At 47.7% G+C, this 18,409-nt stretch overlaps 1 protein-coding gene and 1 long non-coding RNA gene across 3 annotated transcripts in view; one reads left to right on the top strand and one right to left on the bottom strand.

Annotated features, from left to right (window-relative positions):
• The window catches only part of ASTN2 (astrotactin 2), a 1,339,273-nt gene that overhangs the window by 672,685 nt on the left and 648,179 nt on the right, over positions 1 to 18,409 (bottom strand). The window lies entirely within an intron of this gene.
• LOC141087553 (uncharacterized) lies at positions 624 to 5,519 on the top strand. Its single transcript, XR_012231688.1, has 2 exons — positions 624 to 3,758; positions 4,350 to 5,519. It is a non-coding gene; the product is annotated as an uncharacterized lncRNA (long non-coding RNA).

Here is an 18,409-nt window from a genome sequence, read left to right as displayed (position 1 = left end):
GTTATGTGATATAATTGAGGATAGATATGGAAGTAGTGCAGCAAAGAACCTGGAAAAAGTATTAATCAAATCCAAAGTGCAAGATAGGCAGGCTGTGTGAATCCTTGTATATATGTCTATGAGAACCTCTGAATAAGATGAAAGATGAGTAATTGAGTAAAAAAAAATCAGTGAATGAGCACGTATGAATGAATCATCACACATCATTTTTGTGTCAAGAGATTTGTGACCTTTCTAGTTGTGGTGGAATCCCGGACAGATGCGTTATAGATATTTCAAATCTACATCTGAGACTGAATGAATTGAGTAATGATATAGTTCGTGTTATATGTGGCATTACATTGTAAAGTTTCCTGAATGCATTTGGCCAGAAAAAGGGCAAGGCATGGTTAATCTCATTATACAGTTATCTGCCCTTACAGTGAAATCCCGTGATTTTGAGTTTCTTTGTAGAAATTGATTTTGATAAGTCTAAAGAACTACAGAATTCTGTGAAGGACGACGCTGCATTCTGATGGGAGGGGGGAATGATACCGCTGCGTAGTTTTTCTTCTCCCTTCGCTCTTATCTCTGCTGAGTGTGAGCTGTGCTCAAAATTCTCTGTAATTCTATCCGTAAGGTACACGCTGAAAGATTTGTGCATTTTAAAGCAACAGTACTTAATTGAAGATTGGAAGTTAAAAGTAAGATATGGTGCCTAATTTAGAAGGGAATTGTAAGTGATTGCTTGGTCATTAATGTGTTTGAACCTGCTTCTAGTTGTGTGATTGATTTGTATAGCAAATTGTGTCAAATTACAAGAGACAGAGAAGGAAGGAAGCAGTAAAACAAGTGGGACAAACATTGAAAAAGGCAAAAATACCAGAGTGTGAATGTTTGGATGTACAAAAAGGCACAGACAAGGGAAGAAAATAGCAAGTGAATAAATGATGCTTGAGAATGTGCAGCAGTATGGAAGGTGTATTATGAATGTTTGATTGACAAAGTGTAACCAGAGACCCAGACAAAACAGATGGACTTGTAAACACTGTGGTCAGACTCAGACAAATCCAGACTGAATAGCTACTTGTGTGACCTGTGCTACTGACCTAAGAGAATTGCACTAAATCCTATCCAGACAAGATCATAAGAAGCTGACATGATAGTGTGGATAGTGGGTAGTGGGGACATTGGCCCTTGAGGAGTAAGCTGACAGTAGACATCAGACGGCCAACCCCATCAGGACCTAGAAGTGTGACTAGAATAAGAAAGATGCAGGTGTATTATCCCTGGAGCCCCTCTGACCAGCTAGCTTTGCTGAAGCAGCTGCCTGCCCCTGAAGACCAACCATTCCCGTTTTACAGACACATAAAGAAAGTACAGCAAACATATAAGTGTACCTGGGCAGACCTAGAGAGGTTGGTGAGTTTAAAGGCAGGTGACGCACTAGATCATATAATTAACACACACAGATGTGACAAAGAATCAGGCTTGGGGCATGGATGATAAATCTGCACGATCTGGGGAGACGTACTGTGAGTCACTAAGACAATGGGCTGCAGTGGAACAATCAGAGCAGTCTGTACTCCTGACTAATGTGACACAGCAAAGAGGAGAGAGGGTAGAGATATACCTTGGACGGTTACAGCTGAAATGGGCAGACATGGGGTACATTTGCATAAACCCACTTGATGTTAGAATACTGGTGAATGCATTCATTGACGGTATGAACAAAGACTTACGAGACGCAGTACAGACAGCCAGACCTGAATGGAGACATGTAGATCCGAAAGACCTCCTTAAGGTAGCTAAAGAAATTGAGCAAACAAGGATAATAAAACGACCTGTCATGTATGCTGGAGCACAAGGAAAAAAGTGGAGACGTAATAGGGAAGGCATGTGAGATGACACTGACGTTTCTTTTGACAATCTATTCCCCACATGACATCCATGCCATACTCCTACAAGTTCAACCAAAACATCTGTCTATGGCCAGACAGCTCCGACTTGAGTGTGCTCTACTAATTCCTGAGTATGTCACTCCTCAAAAGATGTAACGTTCTGAATCCAGCCACCCTCCTGCCTATGGATTCAGAAAAGGGGGAATTGGTGACCGTATTGGCAAGTGAGGAAGGATACTTTGACATGACGCATGAACATGTCTGCATAGAACTGATGAGTCAGGAGACAGTTGGGTTTGCACACATTCATGAAAAACCTGCTCCTAATGCAGACTTTGAGTTTCTTTTTTGTAGATGGCCCCAGATACCACCAGGATGGACGATTCTACACTGGATATGCAGTAGTATCCTCACATGAGGTAATCCGAGCGGAACCACTCTCTCCTCACATGTCGGCGCAGGAGGCAGAGTTGAAGGCACTCACTGAGGCGTGTAGAGCCGCTGCAGGTAAAGTCGCTAATATTTTCACAGATTCGAAGCCCATTAAAAATGCAGAGCTGGTGAAACAATTGATGGAGGCATTGATGTTACCAGTCCAGGTTGGCATTGTCAAGGTAAAAGCACACACAAAGGTGACTCCGTGGAGGTAGAGGGCAATAGAAGGGAGAACGAGGCTGCTAAAATAGCACAAGGCGGCCTAGAGAGAGCAGTGGACGGTGGCGGGGAGTCAGCGTATTCCAGCCACATTGGGTCTAGATGTCCTGAAATCCCTCCAGCAAAAGGCTGCCCAAACAGAGAAGGTACACCGGGGGAGACTGGGAGCTGAGCTGAACTCAAATGGAGTATGGGAGAATAAGGATAAGATGTGCCCACCAAAGTCCCTGTTCCCAATCATGGCGCAAGCAGCACATGGCCCCAATCACACCTCAAAAAGTCACATGTGTGCCATGGTAGATGCCTTCTGGATCGCTCCTGGCTTCAGTTGCGCAGCCGCGAAACTTGTACAATCATGCCTCATCTGTGCACAGCACAACCCAGGTAAAACAGTAAAAGTCCCTAAGAAAGCGACACCTAGGCCTCTCTACCCGTTTCAGAGACGGCAGATTGACGACATACAGCTACCAAGGTAGGAGTGTATGCAAATATCCTAGTATGTGTAGATCTCTTCTCTGGATGGCCAGAGGCCTACCCGGTGAAAACGGCTACAGCTCGAGCCACTGCAAAGAAACTGGTGATGGAACTAGTACCACGATTCGGTGTCCCTGAAACAATTGAATCAGACAGAGGTACACACTTTACTGCTGAGGTAATGCAAAATGTAATGCAAATGATAGGTGTAGAACAGGCATTTCATACACCCTACCACCCACAGAGTTCAGGGAAGGTAGAGAGAATGAACGGGACACTGAAATTGAAAATACAGAAAACCATGGAACAAACCCATAAACCATGGCCAGAGTGTCTCCCATTAGCATTATTCTCAGTAAGGTACACACCCACGGGGAAAGCTAAACTGTCACCCTTCGAGATACTGTTTGGAAGACCACCGAACACAGGGTTGTACTACCCACAGGTCTTAACACTCAATGTGGATAATTTGACAAGTTATGTAATCCAGTTGCAAAAGCATTTAACTCAAATGCATTCTCTAGTTTTCTCTTCCACTCCAGATCCAGATAGTGTGGAAGGAACTCACTGTCTACAACCCGGTGATTACGTATATGTCAAGAAACACTCCAGAAAGACCCTTGAACCCCGATATCAAGGACCTTACCAAGTACTCCTAACAACGCCTACTTCTGTTAAGTTGGAAGGACGACCAACCTGGATCCACGCATCGCATTGCAAACTAGCCACAGGAGTTAACAAAGCATAAGAGTGCATAATGTTTTGGTTTGGTTTTGTTGCATTATCTGTAATAATGGTAGCTGCGTGGGACAATCTAAATTCTCCAATGTCCTTGAATAATAAGTTTATACAACATCATGAAAAAATACTAAATGATTGGTCAAATCATTTGCTGGATCTGCACACATTCACCAGTATCAGCCACTAGTATTCCGTTCCTTGTTATTCCTATGCCACCCGAGGAATTATTTGCCTGGACCAGTTGTTCTGATACACTCGCTAATAATGCCACAAATAATGTGAAGTTATGGAACACAACTGTTGGAATACCTATTGTGGGATGGGTAGGATACCCTTGGTGGCAGGGTAATCTTTCAGGAAGTAATACATACCTTCAATATCTGGCATATAAAGGGGGAGCTTGGGTACCCAGGAATAGAACTCGATTAACCTACCTGGGGCAAATTCCAATGTATGGCCTACAAGTTAGTTTTAATGTAACTTCCCACTCTACTGATGCCTTCAAACCAATACTGCTAGAAAGAAGGTTGCATAACACGTCCTGGGAGTATTCCAATTTATTTCCCCAAGGCAATAATGAAACTTGTTTTAATATTTCAGGTAATATACCTTGCAACGAGTCATCTGGATATGAGAAAGGAACTCCCACCTGTGGAAATCCCGATGTAGGGTATTGTAGCCCTTTAGGACAACTTCCAAATTGGTGTATGCTTCAGAATGTATCTGCGTTCATAGATTTAGTTCATAGACTGGTATTACAACATTCAGCCCTATGGGACCTACCTAGTGACATGTTCTGGGTATGTGGAGACAATGCATATAAATGGTTGCCAGTAGGGGTAAAAGGTGCTTGTACTCTGGGTCGTTTGACTCCAGCTACCTTTGTTATTCCGAATGACCAGTTGAATACTCAGAGCATACCTAAACACACGTTGTACAAAAGAGCTGCTGACAATACACCTCGCCTCTCTGGGAGACCACATATAGTGCAGATGAGTGTGGCCAATAAAATTGTCAGCTCTATTTTTATTTATCCTATGATTACTCAAATGTGGGATAAATTAGTCAGGGCTACAGATTACTTAGATGACCAAATATGGGATATATTGGATATATTGAACACCACCGTTGCTGTCCAAAATCATTGTTGTCTGTATCTTCGTAATATATGTGCTATTGAAACTTGTTTTTTGGTGTATCTCTGTATGCAAGAAAAGATGTAGAAATAGATAAGGAAGTTTGACTGTAAACAACAAGAATTTAACTATTATTCCTTTGAGTCCTAGATTGACATCTCATTTCTGGCATGAAGGAGCGTACTCTTGCAATGATGGACGTGGCTTCAGTATCTGGGGGATGGAGAAGGTAGAAGACCTGTCTCCCTTGGGCAACCCGTCGGCCTGGGATAGTACCTGGTGAACGAGCCACTATCCGCTGTTGTTGCAGGATCCAGTGTTCCAGATTGTGGAAAATGAAGATGTCAAAGGGGGGAATGATAGGAACTGAAGGAGTTAAATTGAGTTCTGTCTATGTTGCATTCTCTTGTTTAAAACCTTATCTGTTCTTCGAGGAGATGTCTCAGACATCTCCCTTGTGAACCAAGGTCAAATACCTCTGCTTTTTCGCCTAAATGACTTTCTTTGTCTAAAACAAGTTGTAAAATCATTTGTACTGCGCATGTCTGTAAAATGTTTAAATTCTTTACTATAAAAGACGGAAGCCTAACTGATAAGCCAGAGGCGTCTTGGAGGCATCCTGAGTGGTATTATACAGCTGGTGTCTGTGTAGTTCTTCTCGATGGAGCTGATTTAATTAGAGACATATGATGCTTCACACCTAAGAACATCGGTCCTTCAGATGAAAGAGTAATCTGAGGGATCCCGACATTATGCTGGCATCTCAGTATGATGCTCCCACAACCCCCCCACTAAGTTTGATCACCCCCTCAGTATAATATCTCACAGACCCCCACCCCACACAGTATCATGGTCCCCACAGCTCCCTAAATGGTATGATTGTCCCTCAGTATGATGGTCCCATAGCTCCTTACTCAGTATGATGACCCCCATATCCCACCTCCACTCAAAATGATGGCTCTAAATGCCAGTCCCCCACTCTGTATGATGGTTCGACAGCCCTCACAACTTAGTAGGATGGTTCCACAGCCCCCCACTCAGCAGGATCTTTCCACAAGCCCCCCTTCACTATGATTTCCTCCACAGCCTACCCCACACACAGTATGATAGGCCCACAGCCCCTCAGTATGATGCTTCCAAAGCCCCACTAAGTAAAAGATAAGGCAGTCTCCCAAGAAAATCACGTGATAACAGGGTATTCTACTGCTTGATTACTCAGGCAGCGCATAGCAGCCTGAGCTAGCCTTTGAAGGCCTTGGTTAGGGCCAGCAGAGGTTCTTGCCAGATTACTCTAGTCACCTGGTGCCGACTAGCACAGAGGACGAAGGTGATGGGGAAGGAAGCAAAGACCAGCATTGTAGCTAAGACAGGTGAGTAGAATCATAGAATCATAGAATCATAGAATCGTAGAGTTGGAAGGGACCTCCTGGGCCATCTGGTCCAACCCCCTGCTCAAAGCAGGATTCGCTAAATCATCCCAGTCAGATGTCTGTCCAGCCTCTGTTTGAAGTTATTGTGATCAGTGCAGGTAATTCTTTTTTTTTTTCTTTTTCTTAAAAAGCCACAAAAAAATTGATCAGTCGGACAATTTGCTGATTTTTTGTTGTTGCCATTAAGGGATCTTAGTAGATATGAATTTATTGTGTGAGCAATCTAAAAACCTTATGGTGAGTTACCTCTTGTGTATATGTATACAGAATTGTATCTTGGTATCAGAAAACCAAAGCTTCGCCCTCTAAATAGAATTTGAGACATGTTTTGGTAAAATAAAACTAAATTATATGCCCTGGACCATGATTATTCCCTGGTGGCTATCTGTAGCAAGCAATTTTCTATTGTTTTACTGTACTTATAGTACTGTTATTGTATAAATGAATTCTGTATTAACACTTAGTCACCCTAAAGATATTACATAGTAATCTATAGCCCCTGTGTATAATGTACATCCTTCCTGTAATATTGTCCCCGTCCTTGCTTCTTCCTGTAATAATGTCCCCCATTCTGGCAACTTCTAGTAACAATGTCCCCCTCCTAGCCCTTTTCTTGAATTAATGTCCTCCATCCTGGGCCCCTTTCTGTAATAATGATCCCCCATCCTATAACAATATCCCCCATCCTGGGACTCTTCCTAGTATATGTCCTTCATCCTGGGCCCTTTCCTGGTATGTGGTCCCCTATCCTGGGCCCCTTTTTTGTATAATATCCCCATCTTGGGCCCATTTCTGGTATAATGTCTCCCATCCTGAGTCACTTCCAAGAATAAATACATTTCTTGACCCCTTCCTGTAATAACTCCCCCTTCATCCTGTGTCCCATCCTATAACAATTTTCCCCATCTTGAGCTTCATCCTTGTATAATGTCCTCCATCCTGGGTCCCTTCCAGCAATAACATCCCCATCCTCAACATCTTCCCAGTATAAAGACCCCCATACTGGGCCCCTTCCAGCAATACTGTCCCTCGTTTTTCTCCAGAACATTTTAAGAATTAACAAATGATTATTCTTACCTACCCCACTCCCATGAGGCATGATGTCCTGTTCTACAGCCAGCACAGAAGCCGACAGCTGGCTTCAGCCTGCCGGTACGGCCAGTGCATTTAGTTGCTGTCATGCGCCACCCGCAAGCTATCATCAAGTGCAAGCTGCCGGCTTCTCTTTGGTCTGTGATGTGTATTGCAGGGAACTGGCAAGTCTTTGCACCATAATATATTTCATAATATATTTCAGTTGGATTTGCATCCAAGGAATAGGCACTGGTTTCAGTGGGCCCCCCTTCAGCATAGGTCTGGTTATGGTTTCACCAGGTTGTTATTTATTATGGTCAAAACTATTTATGGCTTACAGCTGTTTTGCATACTTTTACTTAAAAGGGTATAAAACTACTCTAGTTAATAAGACAGCATAAAAATAAACAAGTTTGCAACTGACTTGCTTTTTCCATCTGCTTTAATTCGCCTTCATTGAGACCTTTTATCTTACATAGTATACACCTTATTGTCAAGGAAACCGAGCGCTAGAACCGGGCCGAGTATGTACAACATTTACAGAACATAGGACTCGAGAGATGAGCGGATAAGGCAAAATATGAATTTGTCTATTCGCTAATTTATTACAAAGAAATTCAATTCACCGGAAAGTTATTCTCCACAAATGTAGTGTCCCTAATTATGCTCTTTGCACTCTAGACCAAGAGCCTTAGAAACATAAATGCAAAATAATAAAAATTCCATGGCTTATATCTACGGCTAGGGATGAGCGAGCATATTCGTGGGTACTCGTTACTCAGCGAGTAATGCGGTACTTGCGGTACTCGGAAAATAGCGAGTATTTCACTACTCGCCTCGCTATTCGGTTCTCCCACCCAGCAGTTGCCAATCTCAGTAATGCCGCACCCTTCTTGGTTGTGGGCAGCATTACTATGATTGGCTGGCCGCCCAGTGTCCTAAGAGTCATCATAGCCTGGCACTAAGTCCTTCCTGCCGCCGCCATTTTCTGCACTTTGCATGCAGAATACAGCTAGTGTAGGGAGAGTGTGAGCAGCTGCTAGGGAGAGTTGTGTTTTTTGGTTCAAATCAGCCAGAAATTCTCTGTGAAACCCAAAAGCTCTTTTCAGAGCTGAAAGTAAAAAGTCAGGGTGGGACTGAGTAGTGACCATTTTCCCAGCTTTTATTTAGGTCACATTTACCCCTGCAGGGCAGGTTTTTTGGTGCTGTGCTCACAGTGAATAGTACGCCCGCACGGTACTGCACTACTGACACACAACCAGCACCGCTGTCTTGTGTGGTGTCTGAGCTGCGTATTCTTGCCTTAAACCTCAGGGCAGTTTTTTGTGCTGTTGCGGTGCTGTGTTCACATAATCACAGGGAATAATACGCCCGCACGGTACTGCACTACTGACACACAACCAGCACCGCTGTCTTGTGTGGTGTCTGGGCTGCGTATTCTTGCCTTAAACCTCAGGGCAGTTTTTTGTGCTGTTGCGGTGCTGTGTTCACATAATCACAGGGAATAATACGCCCGCACGGTACTGCACTACTGACACACAACCAGCACCGCTGTCGTGTGTGGTGTCTGGGCTGCGTATTCTTGCCTTAAACCTCAGGGCAGTTTTTTGTGCTGTTGCGGTGCTGTGTTCACATAATCACAGGGCATAATACGCACGCACGGTACTGCACTACTGACACACAGCCAGCACCGCTGTCTTGTGTGGTGTCTGGGCTGCGTATTCTTGCCTTAAACCTCAGGGCAGTTTTTTGTGCTGTTGCGGTGCTGTGTTCACATAATCACAGGGAATAATACGCACGCACGGTACTGCACTACTGACACACAACCAGCACCGCTGTCGTGTGTGGTGTCTGGGCTGCGTATTCTTGCCTTAAACCTCAGGGCAGTTTTTTGTGCTGTTGCGGTGCTGTGTTCACATAATCACAGGGCATAATACGCACGCACGGTACTGCACTACTGACACACAGCCAGCACCGCTGTCTTGTGTGGTGTCTGGGCTGCGTATTCTTGCCTTAAACCTCAGGGCAGTTTTTTGTGCTGTTGCGGTGCTGTGTTCACATAATCACAGGGAATAATACGCACGCACGGTACTGCACTACTGACACACAGCCAGCACCGCTGTCTTGTGTGGTGTCTGGGCTGCGTATTCTTGCCTTAAACCTCAGGGCAGTTTTTTGTGCTGTTGCGGTGCTGTGTTCACATAATCACAGGGCATAATACGCACGCACGGTACTGCACTACTGACACACAACCAGCACCGCTGTCTTGTGTGGTGTCTGGGCTGCGTATTCTTGCCTTAAATCTCAGGGCAGTTTTTTGTGCTGTTGCGGTGCTGTGTTCACATAATCACAGGGAATAATACGCCCGCACGGTACTGCACAACTGACCTGCAGCCAGCCCCGCTGTCTTGTGTGGTGTCTGGGCTGCGTATTCTTGCCTTAAACCTCAGGGCAGTTTTTTGTGCTGTTGCGGTGCTGTGTTCACATAATCACAGGGCATAATACGCACGCACGGTACTGCACTACTGACACACAGCCAGCACCGCTGTCTTGTGTGGTGTCTGAGCTGCGTATTCTTGCCTTAAATCTCAGGGCAGTTTTTTGTGCTGTTGCGGTGCTGTGTTCACATAATCACAGGGCATAATACGCACGCACGGTACTGCACTACTGACACACAGCCAGCACCGCTGTCTTGTGTGGTGTCTGGGCTGCGTATTCTTGCCTTAAACCTCAGGGCAGTTTTTTGTGCTGTTGCGGTGCTGTGTTCACATAATCACAGGGCATAATACGCACGCACGGTACTGCACTACTGACACACAGCCAGCACCGCTGTCTTGTGTGGTGTCTGGGCTGCGTATTCTTGCCTTAAACCTCAGGGCAGTTTTTTGTGCTGTTGCGGTGCTGTGTTCACATAATCACAGGGAATAATACGCACGCACGGTACTGCACTACTGACACACAGCCAGCACCGCTGTCTTGTGTGGTGTCTGGGCTGCGTATTCTTGCCTTAAATCTCAGGGCAGTTTTTTGTGCTGTTGCGGTGCTGTGTTCACATAATCACAGGGAATAATACGCACGCACGGTACTGCACAACTGACCTGCAGCCAGCCCCGCTGTCTTGTGTGGTGTCTGGGCTGCGTATTCTTGCCTTAAACCTCAGGGCAGTTTTTTGTGCTGTTGCGGTGCTGTGTTCACATAATCACAGGGCATAATACGCCCGCACGGTACTGCACTACTGACACACAGCCAGCACCGCTGTCTTGTGTGGTGTCTGGGCTGCGTATTCTTGCCTTAAATCTCAGGGCAGTTTTTTGTGCTGTTGCGGTGCTGTGTTCACATAATCACAGGGAATAATACGCACGCACGGTACTGCACTACTGACACACAGCCAGCACCGCTGTCTTGTGTGGTGTCTGAGCTGCGTATTCTTGCCTTAAACCTCAGGGCAGTTTTTTGTGCTGTTGCGGTGCTGTGTTCACATAATCACAGGGAATAATACGCACGCACGGTACTGCACTACTGACACACAGCCAGCCCCGCTGTCTTGTGTGGTGTCTGGGCTGCTTATTCTTGCCTTAAACCTCAGGGCAGTTTTTTGTGCTGTTGCGGTGCTGTGTTCACATAATCACAGGGAATAATACGCACGCACGGTACTGCACTACTGACACACAGCCAGCCCCGCTGTCTTGTGTGGTGTCTGAGCTGCGTATTCTTGCCTTAAACCTCAGGGCAGTTTTTTGTGCTGTTGCGGTGCTGTGTTCACATAATCACAGGGCATAATACGCCCGCACGGTACTGCACTACTGACACGCAGCCAGCACCGCTGTCTTGTGTGGTGTCTGAGCTGCGTATTCTTGCCTTAAACCTCAGGGCAGTTTTTTGTGCTGTTGCGGTGCTGTGTTCACATAATCACAGGGCATAATACGCCCGCACGGTACTGCACTACTGACACACAGCCAGCACCGCTGTCTTGTGTGGTGTCTGGGCTGCGTATTCTTGCCTTAAATCTCAGGGCAGTTTTTTGTGCTGTTGCGGTGCTGTGTTCACATAATCACAGGGAATAATACGCACGCACGGTACTGCACTACTGACACACAGCCAGCACCGCTGTCTTGTGTGGTGTCTGGGCTGCGTATTCTTGCCTTAAATCTCAGGGCAGTTTTTTGTGCTGTTGCGGTGCTGTGTTCACATAATCACAGGGAATAATACGCACGCACGGTACTGCACTACTGACACACAGCCAGCACCGCTGTCTTGTGTGGTGTCTGGGCTGCGTATTCTTGCCTTAAATCTCAGGGCAGTTTTTTGTGCTGTTGCGGTGCTGTGTTCACATAATCACAGGGCATAATACGCACGCACGGTACTGCACTACTGACACACAGCCAGCACCGCTGTCTTGTGTGGTGTCTGGGCTGCGTATTCTTGCCTTAAATCTCAGGGCAGTTTTTTGTGCTGTTGCGGTGCTGTGTTCACATAATCACAGGGAATAATACGCCCGCACGGTACTGCACTACTGACACACAGCCAGCACCGCTGTCTTGTGTGGTGTCTGGGCTGCGTATTCTTGCCTTAAATCTCAGGGCAGTTTTTTGTGCTGTTGCGGTGCTGTGTTCACATAATCACAGGGAATAATACGCACGCACGGTACTGCACTACTGACACACAGCCAGCACCGCTGTCTTGTGTGGTGTCTGGGCTGCGTATTCTTGCCTTAAATCTCAGGGCAGTTTTTTGTGCTGTTGCGGTGCTGTGTTCACATAATCACAGGGCATAATACGCACGCACGGTACTGCACTACTGACACACAGCCAGCACCGCTGTCTTGTGTGGTGTCTGAGCTTCGTATTCTTGCCTTAAATCTCAGGGCAGTTTTTTGTGCTGTTGCGGTGCTGTGTTCACATAATCACAGGGCATAATACGCACGCACGGTACTGCACTACTGACACACAGCCAGCACCGCTGTCTTGTGTGGTGTCTGGGCTGCGTATTCTTGCCTTAAACCTCAGGGCAGTTTTTTGTGCTGTTGCGGTGCTGTGTTCACATAATCACAGGGAATAATACGCACGCACGGTACTGCACAGCTGACACACAGCCAGCACCGCTGTCTTGTGTGGTGTCTGAGCTGCGTATTCTTGCCTTAAATCTCAGGGCAGTTTTTTGTGCTGTTGCGGTGCTGTGTTCACATAATCACAGGGAATAATACGCACGCACGGTACTGCACAACTGACCTGCAGCCAGCCCCGCTGTCTTGTGTGGTGTCTGGGCTGCGTATTCTTGCCTTAAACCTCAGGGCAGTTTTTTGTGCTGTTGCGGTGCTGTGTTCACATAATCACAGGGCATAATACGCACGCACGGTACTGCACTACTGACACACAGCCAGCACCGCTGTCTTGTGTGGTGTCTGAGCTTCGTATTCTTGCCTTAAATCTCAGGGCAGTTTTTTGTGCTGTTGCGGTGCTGTGTTCACATAATCACAGGGCATAATACGCACGCACGGTACTGCACTACTGACACACAGCCAGCACCGCTGTCTTGTGTGGTGTCTGGGCTGCGTATTCTTGCCTTAAACCTCAGGGCAGTTTTTTGTGCTGTTGCGGTGCTGTGTTCACATAATCACAGGGAATAATACGCACGCACGGTACTGCACTACTGACACACAGCCAGCACCGCTGTCTTGTGTGGTGTCTGGGCTGCGTATTCTTGCCTTAAACCTCAGGGCAGTTTTTTGTGCTGTTGCGGTGCTGTGTTCACATAATCACAGGGCATAATACGCACGCACGGTACTGCACTACTGACACACAGCCAGCACCGCTGTCTTGTGTGGTGTCTGGGCTGCGTATTCTTGCCTTAAACCTCAGGGCAGTTTTTTGTGCTGTTGCGGTGCTGTGTTCACATAATCACAGGGCATAATACGCACGCACGGTACTGCACTACTGACACGCAGCCAGCACCGCTGTCTTGTGTGGTGTCTGGGCTGCGTATTCTTGCCTTAAATCTCAGGGCAGTTTTTTGTGCTGTTGCGGTGCTGTGTTCACATAATCACAGGGAATAATACGCACGCACGGTACTGCACTACTGACACACAGCCAGCACCGCTGTCTTGTGTGGTGTCTGAGCTGCGTATTCTTGCCTTAAACCTCAGGGCAGTTTTTTGTGCTGTTGCGGTGCTGTGTTCACATAATCACAGGGCATAATACGCACGCACGGTACTGCACTACTGACACACAGCCAGCACCGCTGTCTTGTGTGGTGTCTGGGCTGCGTATTCTTGCCTTAAACCTCAGGGCAGTTTTTTGTGCTGTTGCGGTGCTGTGTTCACATAATCACAGGGCATAATACGCACGCACGGTACTGCACTACTGACACACAACCAGCACCGCTGTCTTGTGTGGTGTCTGGGCTGCGTATTCTTGCCTTAAATCTCAGGGCAGTTTTTTGTGCTGTTGCGGTGCTGTGTTCACATAATCACAGGGAATAATACGCACGCACGGTACTGCACAACTGACCTGCAGCCAGCCCCGCTGTCTTGTGTGGTGTCTGGGCTGCGTATTCTTGCCTTAAACCTCAGGGCAGTTTTTTGTGCTGTTGCGGTGCTGTGTTCACATAATCACAGGGCATAATACGCACGCACGGTACTGCACTACTGACACACAGCCAGCACCGCTGTCTTGTGTGGTGTCTGAGCTGCGTATTCTTGCCTTAAATCTCAGGGCAGTTTTTTGTGCTGTTGCGGTGCTGTGTTCACATAATCACAGGGCATAATACGCACGCACGGTACTGCACTACTGACACACAGCCAGCACCGCTGTCTTGTGTGGTGTCTGGGCTGCGTATTCTTGCCTTAAACCTCAGGGCAGTTTTTTGTGCTGTTGCGGTGCTGTGTTCACATAATCACAGGGCATAATACGCACGCACGGTACTGCACTACTGACACACAGCCAGCACCGCTGTCTTGTGTGGTGTCTGGGCTGCGTATTCTTGCCTTAAACCTCAGGGCAGTTTTTTGTGCTGTTGCGGTGCTGTGTTCACATAATCACAGGGCATAATACGCACGCACGGTACTGCACTACTGACACGCAGCCAGCACCGCTGTCTTGTGTGGTGTCTGGGCTGCGTATTCTTGCCTTAAATCTCAGGGCAGTTTTTTGTGCTGTTGCGGTGCTGTGTTCACATAATCACAGGGAATAATACGCACGCACGGTACTGCACTACTGACACACAGTCAGCACCGCTGTCTTGTGTGGTGTCTGGGCTGCGTATTCTTGCCTTAAACCTCAGGGCAGTTTTTTGTGCTGTTGCGGTGCTGTGTTCACATAATCACAGGGCATAATACGCACGCACGGTACTGCACTACTGACACACAGCCAGCACCGCTGTCTTGTGTGGTGTCTGGGCTGCGTATTCTTGCCTTAAATCTCAGGGCAGTTTTTTGTGCTGTTGCGGTGCTGTGTTCACATAATCACAGGGAATAATACGCACGCACGGTACTGCACAACTGACACACAGTCAGCACCGCTGTCTTGTGTGGTGTCTGGGCTGCGTATTCTTGCCTTAAACCTCAGGGCAGTTTTTTGTGCTGTTGCGGTGCTGTGTTCACATAATCACAGGGCATAATACGCACGCACGGTACTGCACTACTGACACGCAGCCAGCACCGCTGTCTTGTGTGGTGTCTGGGCTGCGTATTCCTGCCTTAAACCTCAGGGCAGTTTTTTGTGCTGTTGCCGTGCTGTGTTCACATAATCACAGGGAATAATACGCACGCACGGTACTGCACTACTGACACACAGCCAGCACCGCTGTCTTGTGTGGTGTCTGGGCTGCGTATTCTTGCCTTAAACCTCAGAGCAGTTTTTTGTGCTGTTGCGGTGCTGTGTTCACATAATCACAGGGCATAATACGCACGCACGGTACTGCACTACTGACACACAGCCAGCACCGCTGTCTTGTGTGGTGTCTGGGCTGCGTATTCTTGCCTTAAACCTCAGGGCAGTTTTTTGTGCTGTTGCGGTGCTGTGTTCACATAATCACAGGGAATAATACGCCCGCACGGTACTGCACTACTGACACACAGCCAGCACCGCTGTCTTGTGTGGTGTCTGGGCTGCGTATTCTTGCCTTAAACCTCAGGGCAGTTTTTTGTGCTGTTGCGGTGCTGTGTTCACATAATCACAGGGCATAATACGCACGCACGGTACTGCACTACTGACACGCAGCCAGCACCGCTGTCTTGTGTGGTGTCTGGGCTGCGTATTCTTGCCTTAAATCTCAGGGCAGTTTTTTGTGCTGTTGCGGTGCTGTGTTCACATAATCACAGGGCATAATACGCACGCACGGTACTGCACTACTGACACACAGCCAGCACCGCTGTCTTGTGTGGTGTCTGGGCTGCGTATTCTTGCCTTAAACCTCAGGGCAGTTTTTTGTGCTGTTGCGGTGCTGTGTTCACATAATCACAGGGAATAATACGCACGCACGGTACTGCACTACTGACACACAACCAGCACCGCTGTCTTGTGTGGTGTCTGGGCTGCGTATTCTTGCCTTAAATCTCAGGGCAGTTTTTTGTGCTGTTGCGGTGCTGTGTTCACATAATCACAGGGAATAATACGCACGCACGGTACTGCACAACTGACCTGCAGCCAGCCCCGCTGTCTTGTGTGGTGTCTGGGCTGCGTATTCTTGCCTTAAACCTCAGGGCAGTTTTTTGTGCTGTTGCGGTGCTGTGTTCACATAATCACAGGGAATAATACGCACGCACGGTACTGCACTACTGACACACAGCCAGCACCGCTGTCTTGTGTGGTGTCTGGGCTGCGTATTCTTGCCTTAAACCTCAGGGCAGTTTTTTGTGCTGTTGCGGTGCTGTGTTCACATAATCACAGGGCATAATACGCACGCACGGTACTGCACTACTGACACACAGCCAGCACCGCTGTCTTGTGTGGTGTCTGGGCTGCGTATTCTTGCCTTAAACCTCAGGGCAGTTTTTTGTGCTGTTGCGGTGCTGTGTTCACATAATCACAGGGCATAATACACACGCACGGTACTGCACTACTGACACGCAGCCAGCACCGCTGTCTTGTGTGGTGTCTGGGCTGCGTATTCTTGCCTTAAATCTCAGGGCAGTTTTTTGTGCTGTTGCGGTGCTGTGTTCACATAATCACAGGGAATAATACGCACGCACGGTACTGCACTACTGACACACAGCCAGCACCGCTGTCTTGTGTGGTGTCTGAGCTGCGTATTCTTGCCTTAAACCTCAGGGCAGTTTTTTGTGCTGTTGCGGTGCTGTGTTCACATAATCACAGGGCATAATACGCACGCACGGTACTGCACTACTGACACACAACCAGCACCGCTGTCTTGTGTGGTGTCTGGGCTGCGTATTCTTGCCTTAAATCTCAGGGCAGTTTTTTGTGCTGTTGCGGTGCTGTGTTCACATAATCACAGGGAATAGTACGCACGCACGGTACTGCACTACTGACACACAGCCAGCACCGCTGTCTTGTGTGGTGTCTGAGCTGCGTATTCTTGCCTTAAATCTCAGGGCAGTTTTTTGTGCTGTTGCGGTGCTGTGTTCACATAATCACAGGGCATAATACGCACGCACGGTACTGCACTACTGACACACAGCCAGCACCGCTGTCTTGTGTGGTGTCTGAGCTGCGTATTCTTGCCTTAAACCTCAGGGCAGTTTTTTGTGCTGTTGCGGTGCTGTGTTCACATAATCACAGGGCATAATACGCACGCACGGTACTGCACTACTGACACACAGCCAGCACCGCTGTCTTGTGTGGTGTCTGGGCTGCGTATTCTTGCCTTAAACCTCAGGGCAGTTTTTTGTGCTGTTGCGGTGCTGTGTTCACATAATCACAGGGCATAATACGCACGCACGGTACTGCACTACTGACACGCAGCCAGCACCGCTGTCTTGTGTGGTGTCTGGGCTGCGTATTCTTGCCTTAAATCTCAGGGCAGTTTTTTGTGCTGTTGCGGTGCTGTGTTCACATAATCACAGGGAATAATACGCACGCACGGTACTGCACTACTGACACACAGTCAGCACCGCTGTCTTGTGTGGTGTCTGGGCTGCGTATTCTTGCCTTAAACCTCAGGGCAGTTTTTTGTGCTGTTGCGGTGCTGTGTTCACATAATCACAGGGCATAATACGCACGCACGGTACTGCACTACTGACACACAGCCAGCACCGCTGTCTTGTGTGGTGTCTGGGCTGCGTATTCTTGCCTTAAATCTCAGGGCAGTTTTTTGTGCTGTTGCGGTGCTGTGTTCACATAATCACAGGGAATAATACGCACGCACGGTACTGCACAACTGACCTGCAGCCAGCCCCGCTGTCTTGTGTGGTGTCTGGGCTGCGTATTCCTGCCTTAAACCTCAGGGCAGTTTTTTGTGCTGTTGCCGTGCTGTGTTCACATAATCACAGGGAATAATACGCACGCACGGTACTGCACTACTGACACACAGCCAGCACCGCTGTCTTGTGTGGTGTCTGGGCTGCGTATTCTTGCCTTAAACCTCAGAGCAGTTTTTTGTGCTGTTGCGGTGCTGTGTTCACATAATCACAGGGCATAATACGCACGCACGGTACTGCACTACTGACACACAGCCAGCACCGCTGTCTTGTGTGGTGTCTGGGCTGCGTATTCTTGCCTTAAACCTCAGGGCAGTTTTTTGTGCTGTTGCGGTGCTGTGTTCACATAATCACAGGGCATAATACGCACGCACGGTACTGCACTACTGACACGCAGCCAGCACCGCTGTCTTGTGTGGTGTCTGGGCTGCGTATTCTTGCCTTAAATCTCAGGGCAGTTTTTTGTGCTGTTGCGGTGCTGTGTTCACATAATCACAGGGCATAATACGCACGCACGGTACTGCACTACTGACACGCAGCCAGCACCGCTGTCTTGTGTGGTGTCTGGGCTGCGTATTCTTGCCTTAAATCTCAGGGCAGTTTTTTGTGCTGTTGCGGTGCTGTGTTCACATAATCACAGGGCAT

This window comes from Dendrobates tinctorius, unplaced genomic scaffold (assembly GCF_039654945.1).
Source record: "Dendrobates tinctorius isolate UK_male_01 unplaced genomic scaffold, ASM3965494v1 ptg000034l, whole genome shotgun sequence".
In the NCBI taxonomy this organism is placed as follows: domain Eukaryota; kingdom Metazoa; phylum Chordata; class Amphibia; order Anura; family Dendrobatidae; genus Dendrobates; species Dendrobates tinctorius.
This window is presented reverse-complemented; position numbering and strand designations above follow the sequence as displayed.